General features: G+C 46.9%; 1 protein-coding gene across 1 annotated transcript in view; it reads right to left on the bottom strand.

The window, feature by feature from the left end:
• RHOT2 (ras homolog family member T2) overlaps positions 1-19,289 on the bottom strand; it is a 398,937-nt gene that overhangs the window by 217,422 nt on the left and 162,226 nt on the right. The window lies entirely within an intron of this gene.

The following is a 19,289-nucleotide window of genomic DNA, read 5'->3' as shown; positions in this document are numbered from 1 at the left end:
CCATCGCGATGCAGATTCACATTTTGCGAGACGGTACCGACTCGCAAAATGTGAATCCGACTCGCAAATAGGAAGGGGTGTTCTCTTCCTATTTGCGACTCGCACCGCGATGTAGAATTGCTTTGTGACCGCGAAAGCGGTCGCAAAGCAATTTGCAGTTAACACCCACTTGAAGTGGGTGGTAACTAATTTGCAAACGGGAAGGGGTCCCCATGGGACCCCTTCCCCTTTGTGAATGTCGCTGACAATATTTTTTCAGAGCAGGCAGTGGTCCAATGGACCACTGCCTACTCTGAAAAAATGAAACCAAATGGTTTCATTATTTTTTTGAATTGCAACTCGTTTTCCTTTAAGGAAAATGAGCTGCAAAAAAAAAAAAAAACTGCTTTAGTAAAAAAGGGCCACCATCCCTGTGAGTGCAGGGACTCGCTATGGGGGTCGCAATTTGCGACCCACCTCATTAATATTCATGAGGTGGGTCTTTGCGACCCCATAGCGAGTCGCAGAAAGTGTCTGAGACACCTTTCTGCAAACAATTTGCTACTCGCAAAATTTTCTGTACCTACATCTGGCCCTTAGTGCACTACCTTGGCACACTCTGGAATGTACAAGGTCTGAATCCACCCCCGCCGTATTATTTTGCAATGCTATCTTTCACCTAACACACTGTTCTCACACATACCATTTTAAACCAACTCTCTCTTTTACATACAGTATTATCTTCTAGCATAAGAGCACACCTCTCCATCCTTTTCACCATCTTTGGCAATGAATGACAGGTAAAAATCTAAGGTTTTTCAATCCAGAACTTTACATAGAACTCTGTCTTTTTCACATTTTGTTTTTTTACAGTCATTATTTTTTTAGAAGTACTGAAACATTTTCAGCTTAGAGAAAAGTACAATTATCAAAATGTACTGCTACGATCCAAAACATAGCATAGCATAGCCAAACTTCAGAGTCAATTATCTCCAAACATGGAGTCCCCAAGGGGTGTTGTTCATGGGACAAATTGCTCCAACGACCAAGTGATATCTAGAATCCTGACTGTATTAAATATAACAATGGTCTAACTAGGTATAATACTAAGACATCACATCCATGGGCAAGGGATATTCAATTGATGACAGTTATTCCCACTCGTTACCCTTGTTTGTCAGAGTTGTCATTCACAGCTAAACAGGCGCATAGCTAGGACTAAAAAGTCATTCTCTTTGTCCACCGTACCCCATTCCCCCCACCCGCCGATCCCAACAGCAGGTTGTGATTAGACTGGGATGACCCAAAGTCAAAGAGTAAAGTCCCACTATGTAAGCAGGCATTGAGATGTCGACTTTTCGGTTCGTATGCTGCAAGGGAATGTTATTCATCGTCAGATACGTATGAAAGCAGACTAGAATATTTCCTACTTGTCTTGTAATTTGTATGGATTACTCATGTGGCAGGGTGGACAAGTGTGAGTTTGGAGTGCCTCTCAGTGTCTTACATAAGTTTGTTCAGGATGCAGTTATTACTGGACAGTACCAGAGTATAACTATTAGGTCACAATAAACTCTGTGAACACAAGCAACAGTTTCCAAAGAGGCCCGTTCTTTACAGTTTTGATGATGACCAGTGACACTTTGAGGATTCTGAAATATCTGAATTTCAGTCTTGCTTTTCTTAAGCCTGATTTATGTGATCACAATATTTCAGTACAATCTTTGTTGGTACAGTCATGCGGCAGCACTGTTTGCCATGTCAGTTGCAGATTTTCTACTAGGGGTTTATAGAATGTGAGTGATATAAGAGTCTCATAAAACACTGAGACCACATACTTAAAGTTACCCCATTTTAACAGATAGCCTAATATGAGTGAACAGGGTACATCTGTAGGGGTGTTTCTTAATACCCTCCACAGTCAATGAGCCATTTGGGTGTATTTTCATACTGGTTATTATTTAGGCTATACTTTTCTGGTAGGAAAGGTAAGGACTTCATGAACCCTCTTTAATATGTTTTTGTAGTGGATGCTCTACCTGCAGAGTCCTCATCTCCAGAATTTAATCCAAGTGCCAGATTGGATCTGGAAAAGCAGAATCAGCTCTTCTGTACCAGTAGGTGCTGCTTGGCTTCATCTCAATATCTAGTTCCACCCCGGATATGATCATCAGAGCCATAAAGATGCTACCCCGGTGCCCTGGAGTAAGTTAATGTGTTTTTCCCCCACTTTCAGAGTCAACCAAAATGTTATTCAGTGTACCTAAATCTAAATTGGTTACTTATTATCTCTCCTAAAAGTCCTCCTCAGAATGGGGAATCGGGCGAGAAAGCAAGCAGGATCAGTGGGGAACATATAGGTTGGTAGAATCTCCACCTGAACAATTGCTACCGAAGGTAAGTAACTTGTTCTTCTGATTGATACTTCAAGCTGCAGATTCCTCACCTCTTGAATGTCTACCCAAGCAATGCTCCCTAGGTGGTGGGCCTGCGTAGATGGTCACCCCAAGAAGTCTTGCAGCAGGGATCTGCCAAATGGCCATCCCTACGGACTTCAGAGTTGAGACAATAATGTCTGGTGAAGGTGTGAACCAAAGCTCTCATTTGCTTATTTACAAAAGTCCAGGATGGGGACACACATGGACAAAGCCTAAGAAGTTGCTTTTGCCTTTGTCGAATGGGACTGGGTACCGTCAAAGGATCCTTCTTGGTAAATGCATAATGGATCTTAATGCACAGTACGTTCCTTCCGTCTGGAAAGTGTTCTTTACTGGCTAGTCTTGTCCTTCTCTGCACTAGGATAAACAACAAAGAGCAGGTTACCACTAGGGCTTCCCGGCTCCTGTCCATGTAAAAGCTGAGAACCCTGTCTGAATACAATTGGTGGAGCCTCTTCTCTTTAGTGGGATGTAAATGTGGATAGAAGAAGGGCAGGGTGACTGAATGACCCACGCAGAAAAAAGTAACCACCTTTGGCAGGAACAATGGATTTTTCCTAAGAAGGAGCTTGTCCAGAAAGGAAAAAGGGAATGTGGAACAGACAAAACATGGAGTACATTAGCATGCCGAGTTGAGGAGATGGCAATCAGAAACTCTATTTTTATAGATGACAGTCTCAACGGGAAACTATGCTTCGGTTCAAACACATACCCCATCAGGAAAGTGAGAATCAAGTAATGGTCCCACTGTGCCATTATTAACGGTGAGGAAGGAAACATGTAGGTAGGCCCGTTGAGAAACCCACTGCAAAACCCTGCCAGGATAAAATAAAATGAGCACCAAGTGCATCACGCAACATAAATGGCAGGGGAGGTCTCTAGGGAGGGCATGAGAAATATCATGCCTAACACCACTCTGAAGAGGGGGCAGCATTTTAATAGACCCAGGTGCCACTTGGGCAGGTTGACTGATGGAAAATCCTAACTCAAACAGAAATGAAACTGTGCCGCCCAAGCCTCACCAGCTGTGGCGATTTCACATTTAACAGCCAATTGTAGACATACAGAAATACAGATATCCCTGTCCTGCGAAGATGCACTGCAGCCAATCCAGTCACTATGGTACAGACAGGAGGCACCAATGACAGCCTGCACGAGAGAAACACACACTTGTAGCAGATTAAACCTGCCACAAAGCGTAGGTCCCTTCTGTGCCACTGCAGGATCAGTATGTGAAAACACAAATCCTGTTACGTCAACGGACACCATCCAGTCCCCAAGTACCACAGCCAAAATAACCTGAGTAAGGACAGCATCTAGAATTTTCCCTTGTGAAGAACACATTCAAGAGTCAAAGAACAAGAATGGGAAGAAGCCCAGCATCCTTCTTGGACAAAAGAAAACAGTAGGAGTAACACTTGTGCTCAATTTCTGGCTCTGGAACCAGCTCCTCCACCTTTGTGCTCAGAAGGGCTAAGACTTCTTGTTGGAAGATGTGCATGTGTTTGCTTGAAGGACAGAAGCAACAGCGGAGTTTAAATCCTGGAAAGAGAGGACATATCGCATCTCAATGGTCCTAAGACCCATCAGTCCATGGCAAGAGCTTGCCATGCCTCCAGATGAGGAGCTACCCTCCCTCCAACAGGCTTCAAATGATCAATCGCCACAATGCCAGATAAGTAACCAACGGGCCCAAATGTCCTTTGGTCTTAATCGTACAGGCATCAGTTCTCAATATGTTTCATGTAGTCCTTGGCAATAAGCAGTGTCACACAGCCAGTGCTGATGACGAGGCACAAAGCACCTGCCCCAGTGAACAGCGACAGTGCGTTTGGCCAGCAGACGCAAGATGGCGTTCAGTTTGCCAATATCTGAAGGGGTATCCTTCAGATATCCTAGCAAAGCTACCAGCCATGAATGCTGGGGCACATGACATGTGATCAATGCATTAGTATCAAATCCCTCCACCCAGTAGCGTGCAACTGCAGAGCACTCCCAGGCCAGCTGTAAGAAGGTGGCAGTGGGCGCAGAGCACCACAACTGGCACGCATCATCAGCCAATACCATCTTATTCAAGTGAGCAGGTGTACGATATACTCTATGTAAGTATTTAAAATGGATTAATGTGAGTCTATAGTTTGGGGAGACGGCTCTGGATTGGGTGCAGCAATAACACCACTGCACCTCTCTAATCGGACATTCCATGCCCATGGACCAAGATGATCGTGCAGAGGGAACACTAATCGGGGCCCTTTCGTGCATTGAGGGATAGAACTGAGTGATAAGTTTATACAGGATGGGTTGGTGAACAGCAGTCCCAATGTTGGAGGAGCTACAGGAAAGAGGTGTGCATGGCTCGGATGGCTGCGCTCAGCTGATGATATGTAATTAAATCTAGAGGCATATGGACCCAGAGATTGCGTCTCGTTGGAGGACTACTGTTGCAGCTGTAACTGGACAATGGAGCAGAATCAGGGAGTAGTTTTTCAGTCAGCCGAGTCCGATCCAATGACACCTCTTCCAGTGATTCTGAGGGGGATGATGAGGACAGTTGTGCTCTGTCCCTTCGCAAGCACAGTCTGTGCAGGGGAACAACAGAGGGTTAGCCCAACCCAGAGAGCAAGTGTGTGTGGCGGCAAGCACAGAAAGAGTGCTCTCTTTGGGGGAGGTGGAGCTTGCCAAGCCGAAAGATAGCCGCGCTTTAGCGGAGCTCCGCCGGCTACCAGAAGATCCTTTACAATCCTGCGGTCCTAGCCCGAGCTCTAGAATTCCCTCGGGGAACGACCGATGCCCGTACGTCAGGGGAGAAGATTCTGCCGTCCGGGGGCTCCGACGAGACCCGGTGTGAGTGCCGGGCTGGGAAAATCGGAGTGCGAGGGCCGGAGCGGATCGGGCGAGGCTCGGAAACTGTGAGACTGCGCTGGCAAACGCTCGCGGATGTGGGGCAGGAGAGATCCCGAGACACGCTGCTGCGAGAGCGGCGGCACCCGGGACAGGAACTGGGGCGCACTGGGAAGCAGCCCCGGTCGGCTCGGCGGGGCTGCGGGAGCCCCCGGGTGGTATTGTATGCATGTGGCAGCGCTCTCCTTCCAGATCGGAGGCGCAGTGGACCCAGCGAGAGAAGCAAAGGCCTAAAGGTGAGCCAGGGTGACGCAGCGAGGAGCAGAGAGAAACCTACCGCTGTTGCTGGGACCGGACTAGACTGCCCGAAATTGGCACGGCTGCAGTAAATCTAGGAGGGACGCACCGGTGATTGCCGGTGCGGCGTATCGCGCGCACACACAATAAAAGTAAGAAGGCCCCTGGGTGAGCTGATTGCGGCGCGCTGACTACTGTCAGGCCGGGAGCGGACCGCGGCGTCCCTGGAAACCAGGGCTGGGCATCAGATTGGTGGCACTGACCCTTTGGAGAAGCCCTTAGGGGTAAGAGATCAGGGTACAGAAGATACCGATACCTACAGCAAGCACATCACGCGGAAAAGTCATTAGCCCCTACCAACATGAGAAAACATGACAAAGCACAGCCTAAACTACATTTCGAGAGACGTAAAACTATGAGTCAGCCTGGGGAAGGAGCTGAAGCCAGACCGGAGGGGACCCCAGAGGCCCCAACTCGTGATGAACAAAACCTGCGCCACATTTCAACAGCTATGCAACAAAGTCTAACCCAAATAGACGGTAAAATCGACTCTCTATCATACCGTGTGGATAGAATGTCGGAAAGACTAGATAAGCAAACGGAGCGTTTGGACCAAGTGGAAAGGCGTTTATCGGCAGTGGAGGATGGACAAACTGCACTAGCATCTGGACAGCTAAAAGTGAACACGGAACTTGATATCTTTAAACACGAAATGGATGATTTGGAGTCCCGCTCTCGGCGGAACAACCTTCGCATTGTGGCGCTTGCGGAGTCCACATCGATCGTAAATATGGAGAACTTTGTTGAGAACCTGCTGATACAACTGCTGGGGCAGGACACTTTCTCAACGTTCTTTGTTGTGGAACGAGCACATAGGTCGCTAGTGATCCGGCCTCCGCCAGGGGCTTCACTTCGCCCGGTGATAGCGAGACTGTTGAACTATAGGGACCGTGATGCTGCACTGAAACGGGCACGTGAGTTGAAAACATTGCGGTACGAGGGAATGACTCTCTCGTTGTACCCTGACTTCACACTGCAGGTACAGGAAGCGAGGAAGCAATTCTGCCAGGAAAGACACAACTAAGAGCTCTGCAACTAGATTATAGAATGTTATACCCAGCTAAACTGAGAGTAGATGTAGATGGTAACACAATATTCTTCACCGACCATAAAAAGTTGGAACAATTTGTGAACCGTAAACTGGCAGAGAAAATAAACGCTCCCGGTGCTGACCCGGCAAATGACTAATCAAAGTCTAGATTTTAGTATATCTCTGTAGCAATTTTGTTCAGAACACTAGTATTGAGAAAGTTATGTGCATTATAGTTGTAAATCAGTGACATGTGAATATCACCCATAAGGAGAATGTTTGGGGCCTTCTGGGTCTGGAGATAAACCATACGGGTATTACACATTGGGTGCAACGTCCCCAGAGATATAGGGTTGGTCCGTTGGAAAAATATATTGGCAGCCAAGACAACAAAACTATTGTTAGGGCGAAGCAACATCCGCCTTCGTGTGTGTTCCACTTACGGAAATGTTGGGGTTAGCATTAAGAGGGGTAGTTCGAGGGAGGATTTCAAACGTTACTAACAGATGGGCAGGTTGGGGTTTAGCCTATTGTGGGAGGGGGGTTGGGGGTGGGAAGAAGTTGCAGTAACAGTATAATGGAAACATAGGGCAAGACAAAGCAGACAAAACGCAGATGAGTACTATACACAATCAGACTCAGAAAAACAATTTAGAAAAATAGATGACTCCGATATATACAACTACTGACACACAAAAAGATCAACACAAATTTAGGTTGGTCACCTGGAATGTGAGAGGTCTTAATGGCACACGCAAAACCCGGGGGGTGGTGGCGTATTTACTCATACATAAGGTCGATATTGCAGTACTGTAAGAGACACATTTGGCCCCAAATAGTCCTATGCTCAACCCTCACAGAATGAAAGGACAGTGTTTAGCTGCAGGATACACAACTCACTCTAGGGGCGTCTTGTTGTGGGCCTCCCGTGCATCGGCCATTGAGTTCGAGAGCGCGGAAATCGACCCCGGAGGACGATATGTGATAGCAAAGTGTAAGGGTAGAGCTTTCACTTTTATATTAATAGGAATATACGGGCCGAACTATGACGACCCCCAGTTTTACAGAGATCTAGCGGCGCGGACAATGAAGTGGAGAGACGTTCCACAACTTTGGTGTGAAGACTTTAATTGCACATTGTCTCCTGCATTGGATAGATCGGGGTAGGACCAGAGGCCCAGCTGCTGCAGCACGTGCAATACTAGACATAATGGTGGTCTTGGGGCTGGTAGATGTTTGGAGAGAAAGGCATCCGGAAAAGGGAGGCTACACTCATTACTCATCAGCACATGACCTGTATACACACATAGATTTTTGGCTAGTCTCCTGCAGTATATCACACAGAATGATGCCCGAGGCTCCCTAGCCACGAACTTATTCGGATCACTCTCCTGTCCCGATATTTTTGACAATGGGTCATGTTCCACCGCCACCGTTCTCCTGGAGATTCCCGCCATACTAGCTGACAGACACTGTGTTTAGGGAGGAACTGGCCAATGCAATCAAAGAATTCTTCCAACTAAATAAAGGAACAGTTGCCAGAGTGGGTACAGTCTGGGAGACATTTAAGGTATACATAAGAGGAATTACCATGTCCAAACATGCGAGGGTACTCCGATCAATACAGGGAAGACTACAATTACTCAAAAGGGAACTATCCCAGTTAGAACAAGATCATTGTGATACTGCAGATACAGGCACACTGGGTCATATTCGTTCCAAGGTACAGGAGTATCAGGAGACGGCTCTATCGGAAATTCGTCATATGGGGAAGTATGCCGTTGCCCGGACATACGGAGAGGGGGATAGACCTGGCAAAGTCCTGGCAAACTTAATCCGCCCCAGTCGCAGCACTAATCTAATTAACAAAATGACAGCAACAGATGGTAGCACACTCAATGACCCCGAAGATACAGCGGCTAGATTTTGTGAATACTACCAAACACTGTACACCACAAAGGGAAACTCTTATCCTAACGCCATAAAAGAATATCTCACCCACATGGTATTACCAAAACTTTCGGAGAATGAAAGGGAGGCTCTGGGGGCACCATTTACTCTGGGCGAGATAGCAAAAGTGCTGGGAAGCATGGCTGAGGGTAAGGCCCCTGGTCCTGATGGCCTGACTGTATACTTCTACAAAGCATATCAAACATTAATACTTCCACATCTAAAAGAGGTGTTTGAGGAGATGATCGCGGAGGGTTGCATGCCTCCATCAATGAGGGAAGCCATGATAGTTACACTACTTAAATCAGGGAAACCAAAAGAACAATGCTCCTCTTATAGGCCACTATCGTTATTGAATGATGATGTCAAAATATATACCAAAATTTTAGCGGAACGACTGGCCAAAGTACTGCCTCTACTGGTAAAACCTGAACAGGCAGGATTCATCCCCGGCCGCAATCTAACCATGAACCTACGCACATTATTCGGCACAATACAGAACATTAACCCCGACATACAAGCGGTAGCAGTCTTTTTGGACGTGGGAAAAGTGTTCGATTCAGTGGAGTGGGACTTCTTATGGGCAGCACTGCGAAAATTTGGAGTTGGGGATACTTTTCTACACTGGATAGCCACATTATACAGGAACCCCAGGCCAGAGTTCGGGTCAACGAGGCGGTGACGGAGGCACTGAGCATCACCAGAGGCACTAGACAGGGATGCCCGCTTTCCCCCTAATTGTATGCGCTAGTGGCAGAGCCGCTGGCTTGCGCACTGAGGGAACGTCATGGGCATCGGGGCCTTGACTTCAAGCACTACAAAGCAGTAATCTCAGCATACGCAGATGACACTTTGCTGTATATTAAAGATACAAAATGTAATGCAGCACCGATGCTTCAAGAAATAGTACGATACGGAGCATTATCCGGCCTTAAAGTCAATTGGGGTAAATCTTCGATGTTCCCACTGACTCCCTCCACAGTGCAGATAGAGGTGGGTTTCCCGCTCAGATGGGAGACTGAGTCAGTTAGGTATCTTGGTATTAGAGTGCACACTGACTACAACATTATAGTGATGGATAATTATGACACAGCGATAACTAAATTAGCAACAGATGTCGAGAAATGGATACGACTCCCACTGTCCTTGCTTGGTAGAGTAGCATTGATGAAAAGGGTGGTGTTGCCGCATTTTCTCTTCCTGTTTCAGAATATCCAGATGGTGCTACCTAAGAAATATTTCATCACGTTAAGATCACTCCTCATAAAACTAGCCTGGGCAGGCAAACAGCCCCGGGTGCAATGGCGTGTACTGACTTTGCCATATGAGCTCGGTGGCCTGGGAGCTTCGGATTTGGAGGGCTATAGCGTGGTGGCTCGATCTGCAGTGGCGCAGGCTTGGCTTCATGGCCCAGGAGATACTCCATTTCTTGGGATAGAGAGGGAGCTGGCATCACCAGCTCCGTTACAGGGAAGACTATACCATACCCCAAGCAGATAATATAAAAAATTGGCATCCCTGGACTCAGTAGCAAAGGCATGGCATGAGATTATGGATAAACAAAAGTTGGCTACGCTGTACTCCCCACATATACCAGTATATTGCTGTGCTTGGTTCCCACTATGGCGTGACAGTAAACTGATATGCGCCCTCAGGGAACTAGGCATAAACACATTAGGGGACCTATTTGAAAACAACAGTATGAAAAGTTGGGACAAAATAAGAGAGGGAGCCGGTGGAACTACTCCCCTACACCAGTTCCAATATCACAAGGCACGACATGCACTAGCACAGTTACTGGGCGATGACATGCAAGAACCCCCCGAGATCACATCGCTTTCTATGATCCTGCAGGGAAGTTGTACGAGACACTTCGTGTCCCGTCTGTATGCAGCAATACAGGGGACAAGAGCCCAAGAGCTCTCAAGAGCCCGCATGGAGTGGTAAAGAGATCTGGGTGTACAGATCACAGACACGCAGTGGGGCTACTGCTGCGCTAAGACACTCTCTATCTCCTTAAATGGCAGACATCGTCTCATTCACTTCAAATTCCTTAACAGAATATATTATACCCCAATCCGTCTACATAGATATGGTTTGCGTGAAAATTCAAACTGCCCCAGATGTGGGGTAGAACGAGCCGATTTCTTACATATGGCATGGGCGTGTGAAAATATGCAAACTTTTTGGAGAGCAATATTTAGGGAGTTGGAAGCTATAACTAGTATGCAAATAGATGCTGAACCACTCTTGGCTCTTATGGGGTGGGATACCCATTTACCAAAATCAATTCGCAAATTGGTGGCAATGGGTCTGTTACTAGCTAAGCGTAGGGTTGCCATGCTGTGGGACCGTGGGCCGATCCCTAAAATAAATGAATGGCATAGAGATATGACTTATTGCAACACGCAAACAGACACTTACAGCGAGTTACTCCCTCCCACAAACAAACCATTCTGGGAAATATACAGACAGTACCTTATAGGGAAAGAAACGGGAGAAGCAGAGGGAGAGACAACTGATTGATAAACAAAGCACGATCATAGTTAGATATATGGTTCAAGACCCCCAATGGCTTGTATACATAATTAAAAGACTGTACTAATAAAATCCAGAAGGAGAAAATGTCCACTGAAATGATACAATATGCTGTTTAAATTGTATTAGTCTGCAAACACATGATCTTACTGTACTGTTTTACTTGTTTGTATAAAAGCATAAATAAAAGGTTAAAAAATAAAATAAAAAAAAGAGTGCTCTCTTGGCAGCCCCCGATTTAGTTCAGCTCCAAATCCCACCTGTTACTGGTGATGGTGAACGTAAAGTAGATATGGGCAACTTTTTGCCAGTCGAATATGTCCTTCTCTTTTTGGATGTTGACTTCCTTCAGCAAATTGTGCAACAAACAAATGTGTGGGCAGAACAATTTCTGAGGGAGCATGGAGGCACTCTAGGGCCCCGTTCTAGGGCATGCCAGTGGACTCCTACTTCGCTGTTGGAGTTGAAGATATTTTTGGGCCTTACGCTCAAAATGGGGTTAGTGCAGAAACCCACAGTGCAATCTTACTGGGTGACTCACACGGTTTGGGTAACCCCCATCTTCGCACCATACATTAGCAGAGATTGTTTTTTGCTACTGCAGCTCATGCTGCAATGCAATGACAATTCTGCTACATTGCACTGGGACCATCCAGACCAGGACAGGTTGTTAAAAATTCGACCTGTTGAGGAACATTTGTCTGCCAGGTTTCCAGAGATCTATACTCCTGGAAACAATATCGCAGTAGATGAGTCCTTGATTCCGTACAAAGGGCAGCTGCTGTTCAGAAAGTACATTGCGAGCAAAAGAGCTCGCTATGGCATCAAGCTGTACATGCTGTGCGAGAGCTCTTCTGGCTATGTGTACAGCTTGAGAGTGTATACAGGGAAGGAATCCACGCTAAACCCTGTAGGTTTCCCTCCCACATTAGGGGTTACAGGGAAGAATGTATGGGAGTTTGTCCAGCCACTCCTTCACAAAGGTTATAACCTTTATGTGGACAATTTCTATAAAGGAGTAGAGCATGCAACCTCTGCTTCATCCTGGACTCATTGCTCACCATGACATATCAAGTTAACTCAGTCGCACCCTCCTGTTTTCACACTTTCAGACTGCTCTGGTGAATCTACAAATGGATCCCAAAGGAATGCCGCAGAACACAGACCCAAGCTCTAGTTACCAGCAGACTCGAATATGGCATCGCCCTCTACACCAGCACCACCAAGTTGAACCTGAAGAAACTACAGCAACAGAAACAACTCTACTAGACTCATCCTGGACATTACCCACCGCAAACATCTCAACTAAGAGACCTCCACTGGCTTCCTATTGAGAAAAGGATTAACTTCAAACTCCACGTACATGCAGACAAGGCCCTCCACAACCTAGGGCCTAGGACCGCCTAACTCAACCACTGTATAAACTTCTACTCCCCCTCCAGACCTCTCTGCTCCGCTCAACAAGCACTAGCCATCTACCCGTATACGGAAGTCTTCAGCTGGTGGAAGTTCCTTCGCCTTTCTCTCAGCAAAGAGCTGGAACACCCTGCCCCTGCACCTTAGGCAGTCACCACTGCTGCATAAGTTTAGGAAGGACCGTAGAACCTGACTCTTCAACTGAAGCTCAGAGGACAAACCCCCTCAGCCCCTTGAGACCCTTGCAGGTGAGTAGCTGCACTTTATAAACATTGATCTGATTTGTTTTGAGCTGTTCAGTGAGCTCTACAAAGCTGGCACAGCAGCCTGAGGTACAGTTCATTGTAACCGCAAAGGATTCCACAGGTGCTTGTTTGCAAGAAGCTCCAGAAATCCCAGAGTACTACCCTGCATTCCAACGAACTGCTCGCAGTCAAGTTCTCAGATAGGCGTGATGTATACATGTTCACTACAATTTATGATGAGAGCACTTCCCCCATCACGGTTTGGGGTCAGATGGCCGACCTCCACAAACCCAGCTGTATACTTGATTACAAAAAGTACATGGGCGGAGTGGACAAGCTTGACCAGGTTCTTCAACCATACAATGCATGTCGTAAAACTTACACTTGGTACAAGTAACTGTTTATCCACCTGATCCAGATGTCAACATTCAATGGGTATGTTGTTTATTGCCAGACAACCACAGGAGGACTCATGTTTTTCCTTGACTGCCAGTTGTCTGTAATTGAAAGCCTCACTGCTGCTACTGAAGCGTCAGCCTCCACTTCATATGTTCTGCAGGATGTGGCAAGGCTGCAAAAGTGATTGGCTGATTGCATTCCTAAAACACCCAAAAAGGATCGGCCATGCTGTTGATATGAAGTGTGCTTGAAGCAGGGAAAGAGACCGGAGAGTTGCATGTACTGTCCCCAGTGCCCATCACAGCCAGGCCTCTGTTTCAGTACTTGCTTTACGTCATATCATACTAAAGCAAAGTTCTGGAAAATTGACTGAGGTAGAGCTGCCGTTGGATAAACCTTTCCGTGGCTGTGCCTGAATACTGAACATCCATGGGCCACTGCTTCGTTAGGCAAGCAGCCATAGAATTTTAGCTCATCTACTTCAGGAAATCATGGACTTCCTTATGGCCTGCTCAACACCTTTATCTGCCATCAGAACGTGGTAGGTGTTCTTTTCGATTCACATGCATTACAGACCCCACACTGCACATACTAGTGGACGGAACATATGTTGCATTGTCATGGAGTACCCTGTGTGGCAAAATGTTGAAGGTATCCCTGAATTCTGAAGTGCTTGTTAGGGATCTTATGTATGCTACATAAGGACCACAATGCTTGCCAAGGAGAACCAGAGTAAGTGTAATAAGCCAAACAAATGTCTTGTGGGACATATTGACCAACATTTCTATTTACATTCGTAGCTTCACTTTCAAAGCAAAAGTTGAAGCGTTGGTCAGTGAGTCCCACAGGATATTTATTTGGTTTCTCACTTTAGAGAAATTAGGTAGTATTCACCATCATGTCTGCCTTAGTTTCAACGGTAGATATACTCGCTCTGTTCGAGGAATAGGACTTTCAAGGCATACTCTTCCAACTTGTATTCACAAACTGGAAGAAGTTGGATTTAACACAGAAAGTGTGCTGAGGGCATGTGAAAACATGTTTTCTTGAGCTTCAAGTAGCTAATGGGGGAAGGCATTAGTATAGCTTCACTTGGCAATTATACAGGATTAGTCAGGACTCTGATGAGGACAGAGACATGAACGGGTAAGAAAAGTTTATGGTAGGTGTGATTTCCCTGGATATTGCACAAGTAGAAGCCAGATGGTAAAGGCAGTACAAATGCACATCATCTACACCTATGGATTCCAACCCATTGGTGCTACACTGGCAGTGAAGGACAATGACAAATATGGGCCAGTAGTTGACCTGCTTGCCATGTTCATCCTCCATCAGAACTTAGTAGATGTTCAATTTGCTGTATAAGTGCATTACAGTCACAGCACTGCACATAACGGTGGCTGGGACAGATGCTACGTTCTCATGGACTACTGTGTGCCAAACACTACCCTTCTTCAAAGTTTAAGACATTCTCTTCAGGGAACTTTGTGAAAATTCCCCAGAATGTCTGCCTTAGTTTCAAAGGTAGATATGCTTGCTCAGTTTGAGGCGTAGATCTCACAAGGCATACTCAGAATCCCCCAACTTGCATCAACAAACTGAAAGGAGTTTTATTTAGCAAGTTAAGTGTGCTAAAGGCACATGAAAAACATGTCTTCCTCAGCCTCATGTGGCTGTCATGGAAGCCATTAGTTAAGGTTCCTTACGCATGCCTTTGGTAATGTTCAGAAAGAAGGCGGAGGCTACTTGACAGGTGGTAAAATGTAGTCAAACGTATTCCGTCCTGTGGCGTATGAATGTGATGGGCCCTTGTCTGGCATCTGAAGGTTGATTTGAGTGTAGTGATTAGTTGGATTGGGGCTCTGGCCGGCGGTATGAAAGTGTTGTGTGCTGTGCGTGAATGGAACATAAAGCGGTTGGTGCAGTGAATTGGCTTTATGGCTCACCTTCAGAAGGCTTGGTTTCAATATTTAGATACTTTGATAAGTATTCATGGTTTGCAACCATAATTTCTGGAGGTGCTTAAACCAGCCAGTATGAGTGGTGGATTTACATTAACATACTAGTACCAGGGGAGTCCAAGGGTGCAGGACTTACATGGCTCTCACCAGTTTTCCTTCACCCAGAATCCCCCTTGAAATTACAAACTGTGCTTTAAAAAAAAAAAACATTTTACTTGCATTTCTGTGAGGGGAAAGTCCTGGAATCTGCAGGCAGCCACAAATTTTCTACCACCCAGCATTCCCCTTAGTCTCCAGAGAAAAACGTTGCCTCACTTGTGTGGGTGGGTATGTGACTGGACAGGGAAGTGCCCAAAACGTATTGAAAGGCAGCATCATAATTACCTATTACAAAACAGATTGTTTTTTTAAGAGAGTCACCTGTGTATGTATGTGGTCCTAGGCTAGATGGCCATATAGGGAAACCTACCAAACCCAGACATTTCCGAAAACTAGACACTGGGGCAGTCCACGGACGTGTACAGTGTTTGGATTCCACAAATTTTTCTTCGTCAGACTAGCATGCAAAGGTGAAACGTTGATTAAAAACACTATTTTTCCTTGCTTTTCTCTCACGTAAACTACAAGAATGTGCAGGGATCCACAAAATTCCTACCACCCGTGTTTCCTCACTTGTCCTGATAAAAACACGCCAATTGTGTGCCTGTGCCTAGGTCCCGCATTAGGAATGGATCACTCAAGGGTCAATAGTAGCTCTCATGCAAGGACTACCATTGACCTTTGTGTGATCCATCCCTGTCACGGGTACCAGACCCAGGCACACCAATGGGGTAGCTTTTATAGTGATAGGTTGGAGCCCGCTAGGTGGTAAGAAGTTTGTGGATCCAATGCGTATTCCTGTAGTTTACTTCACAGAAATGCAAAGAAAAATACTGTTTTTATTCAATGTTTCACCTTTGCAGGCGATTCTGGGATAAAAGAACGTTGGGGGATCCACACAAGCCACATCCCCGTAGACTCCCCTGGGTGTCTTTTTTTTTTTTTTTTGGAAATGTCTGGGTTTGGTAGGTGTAGGAAGTTGGCTCTGTATGCACTATTTCAAAGTAAGGAATAGTATGGACAGAGTCCAAGGGTTCCCCTTAGAGGTAAGATAGTGGCAAAAAGAGATAATACTAATGCTCTATTTTGTGGTAGTGTGGTCGAGCAGTAAGCTTATCAAAGGAGTAGTGTTAAGCATTTGTTGTACATACACAAGCAATAAATGAGGAACACACACTTAAAGACAATTCCAGGCCAATAGGTTTTTGTATAGAAAAATATATTTTCTTAGTTTATTTTAAGAACCACAGGTTCAAGATTTACATGTAATACTTCAAATGAAAGGTATTGCAGGTAGGTACTTTAGGAACTTTGAATTAGCAAAATAGCATATACAGTTTTCACATAAATCACATATAGCTATTTTAAAACTAGACACTTAGTGCAATTTGCAACAGTTCCTAGGGGGAGTAAGAGTTTGTTAGTTTTTGCAGGTAAGTAAACCACCTACAGGGTTCAAGTTTGGGTCCAAGGTAGCCCACCATTGGGGGTTCAGAGCAACCCCAAAGTTAACACACCAGCAGCTCAGGGCCGGTCAGGTGCAGAGGTCAAAGTGGTGCCCAAAACGCATAGGCTTCAATGGAGAAAGGGGTGCCCCGGTTCCAGTCTGCCAGCAGGTAAGTACCCGCGTCTTCGGAGGGCAGACCAGGGGGGTTTTGTAGGGCACTGGGGGGGGGGGGGGGGGGGGGGGAAACACAAGCAGGCGCAAAAAGTACACCGTCAGCGGCACGGGGGCGGGCGGGTGCAGTGTGCAAACATGCGGCAGGTTTTCAACAGGTTTCAATGGGAGACCAAAGGGTCTCTTCAGCGATGCAGGTAGGCAAGGGGGGGCTCCTCGGGGTAGCCACCACCTGGGCAAGGGGGAGGGCCTCCTGGGGGTCACTCCTGCACTGGAGTTCGGATCCTTCAGGTCCTGGGGGCTGCGGGTGCAGAGTCTTTACCAGGCGTCGGGATCTGAGAAGCAGGCAGTCGCGGTCAGGGGGAGCCTCGGGATTCCCTCTGCAGGCGTCGCTGTGGGGGTTCAGAGGGGGGGCAACTCTGGCTACTCACGGTCTCGCAGTCGCCGGGGAGTCCTCCCTGAAGTGTTTGTTCTCCACAAGTCGAGCCGGGGGCGTCGGGTGCAGAGTGTCAAGTCTCACGCTTCCGGCGGGAAACGCAAGTTGTTTTAAAGTTGCTTCTTTGTTTCAAATACTAAATTTAAGGGCGTGTTTAGGTCTGGGGGTTAGTAGCCAATGGCTACTAGCCCTGAGGGTGGGTACACCCTCTTTGTGCCTCCTCCCGAGGGGAGGGGGGCACATTCCTATCCCTATTCAGGGAATCCTCCATCTGCAAGATGGAGGATTTCTAAAAGTCAGAGTCACCTCAGCTCAGGACACCTTAGGGGCTGTCCTAACTGGCCAGTGACTCCTCCTTGTTTTTCTCATTATCTCCTCCGGCCTTGCCGCCAAAAGTGGGGGCCGTGGCCGGAGGGGGCGGGCAACTCCACTAGCTGGAGTGCCCTGTGGTGCTGTAACAAAGAGGGTGAGCCTTTGAGGCTCACCGCCAGGTGTTACAGTTCCTGCAGAGGGAGGTGATAAGCATCTCCACCCAGTACAGGCTTTGTTACTAGCCACAGAGTGACAAAGGCTCTCTCCCCATGTGGCCAGCAACATTTCTGGTGTGTGGCAGGCTGCTAAAACTAGTCAGCCTACACTAATAGTCGGTTAAGGTTTCAGGGGGCACCTCTAAGGTGCCCTCTGGGGTGTATGTTACAATAAAATGTACACTGGCATCAGTGTGCATTTATTGTGCTGAGACGTTTGATACGCAACTTCACAGTTTTCAGTGTAGCCATTATGGTGCTGTGGAGTTCGTGCATGACAGACTCCCAGACCATATACTCTTATGGCTACCCTGCAATTACAATGTCTAAGGTTTTGCTTAGACACTGTAGGGGCACAGTGCTCATGCACTGTTGCCCTCACCTATGGTATAGTGCACCCTGCCTTAGGGCTGTAAGGCCTCCTAGAGGGGTGACTTATCTATACTGCATAGGCAGTGTGAGGTTGGCATGGCACCCTGACGGGAGTGCCATGTCGAGTTACTCGTTTTGTCCTCACCAGCACACACAAGCTGGCAAGCAGTGTGTCTGTGCTGAGTGAGGGGTCCCCAGGGTGGCATAAGACATGCTGCATCCCTTAGAGACCTTCCCTGGCATCAGGGCCCTTGGTACCAGGGGTACCAGCTACAAGGGACTTACCTGGATGCCAGGTTGTGCCAATTGTGGGAACAAAGGTACAGGTTAGGGAAAGAACACTGGTGCTGGGGCCTGGTATCAAAACTTAGCATCAGCAAAGGCAAAAAGTCAGGGGGTAACCATGCCAAGGAGGCATTTCCTTACACAACCCCACCCCAAACGAAAGAAGATGAGACTAACCTTTCCCAAGAGAGTCTTCATTTTCTAAGTGGAAGAACCTGGAAAGGCCATCTGCATTGGCATGGGCAGTCCCAGGTCTGTGTTCCACTATAAAGTCCATTCCCTGTAGGGAGATGGACCACCTCAACAGTTTTGGATTTTCACCTTTCATTTGCATCAGCCATCTGAGAGGTCTGTGGTCAGTTTGAACTACAAAGTGAGTACCAAAGAGGTATGGTCTCAGCTTCTTCAGGGACCAAACCACAGCAAAGGCCTCCCTCTCAATGGCACTCCAACGCTGCTCCCTGGGGAGTAACCTCCTGCTAATGAAAGCAACAGGCTGGTCAAGGCCATCTTCATTTGTATTCTGGAGCTTTTAGAACTGGTGCTGTGCACATTGCTTGTTTCAGGGTGTCAAAGGCCTGTTGGCATTCTACAGTCCAGTTTACTTTCTTGGGCATTTTCTTGGAGGTAGGTTCTGTGAGGGCTGTCACTATGGATCCATATCCCTTCACAAACCTCCTGTAGTACCCAGTCAAGCCAAGGAATGTCCTGACTTGAGTCTGGGTTTTTGGAGCTGCCCAGTCCAGAATAGTCTGGATCTTAGGCTGGAGTGGCTGAACTTGGCCTCCACCTACAAGG

The sequence above is a fragment of the Pleurodeles waltl genome, chromosome 10 (genome assembly GCF_031143425.1).
Source record: "Pleurodeles waltl isolate 20211129_DDA chromosome 10, aPleWal1.hap1.20221129, whole genome shotgun sequence".
NCBI lineage: Eukaryota > Metazoa > Chordata > Amphibia > Caudata > Salamandridae > Pleurodeles > Pleurodeles waltl.
The sequence above is the reverse complement of the archived record's forward strand: the minus strand, read 5'-3'. Positions and strand labels throughout refer to the sequence as shown.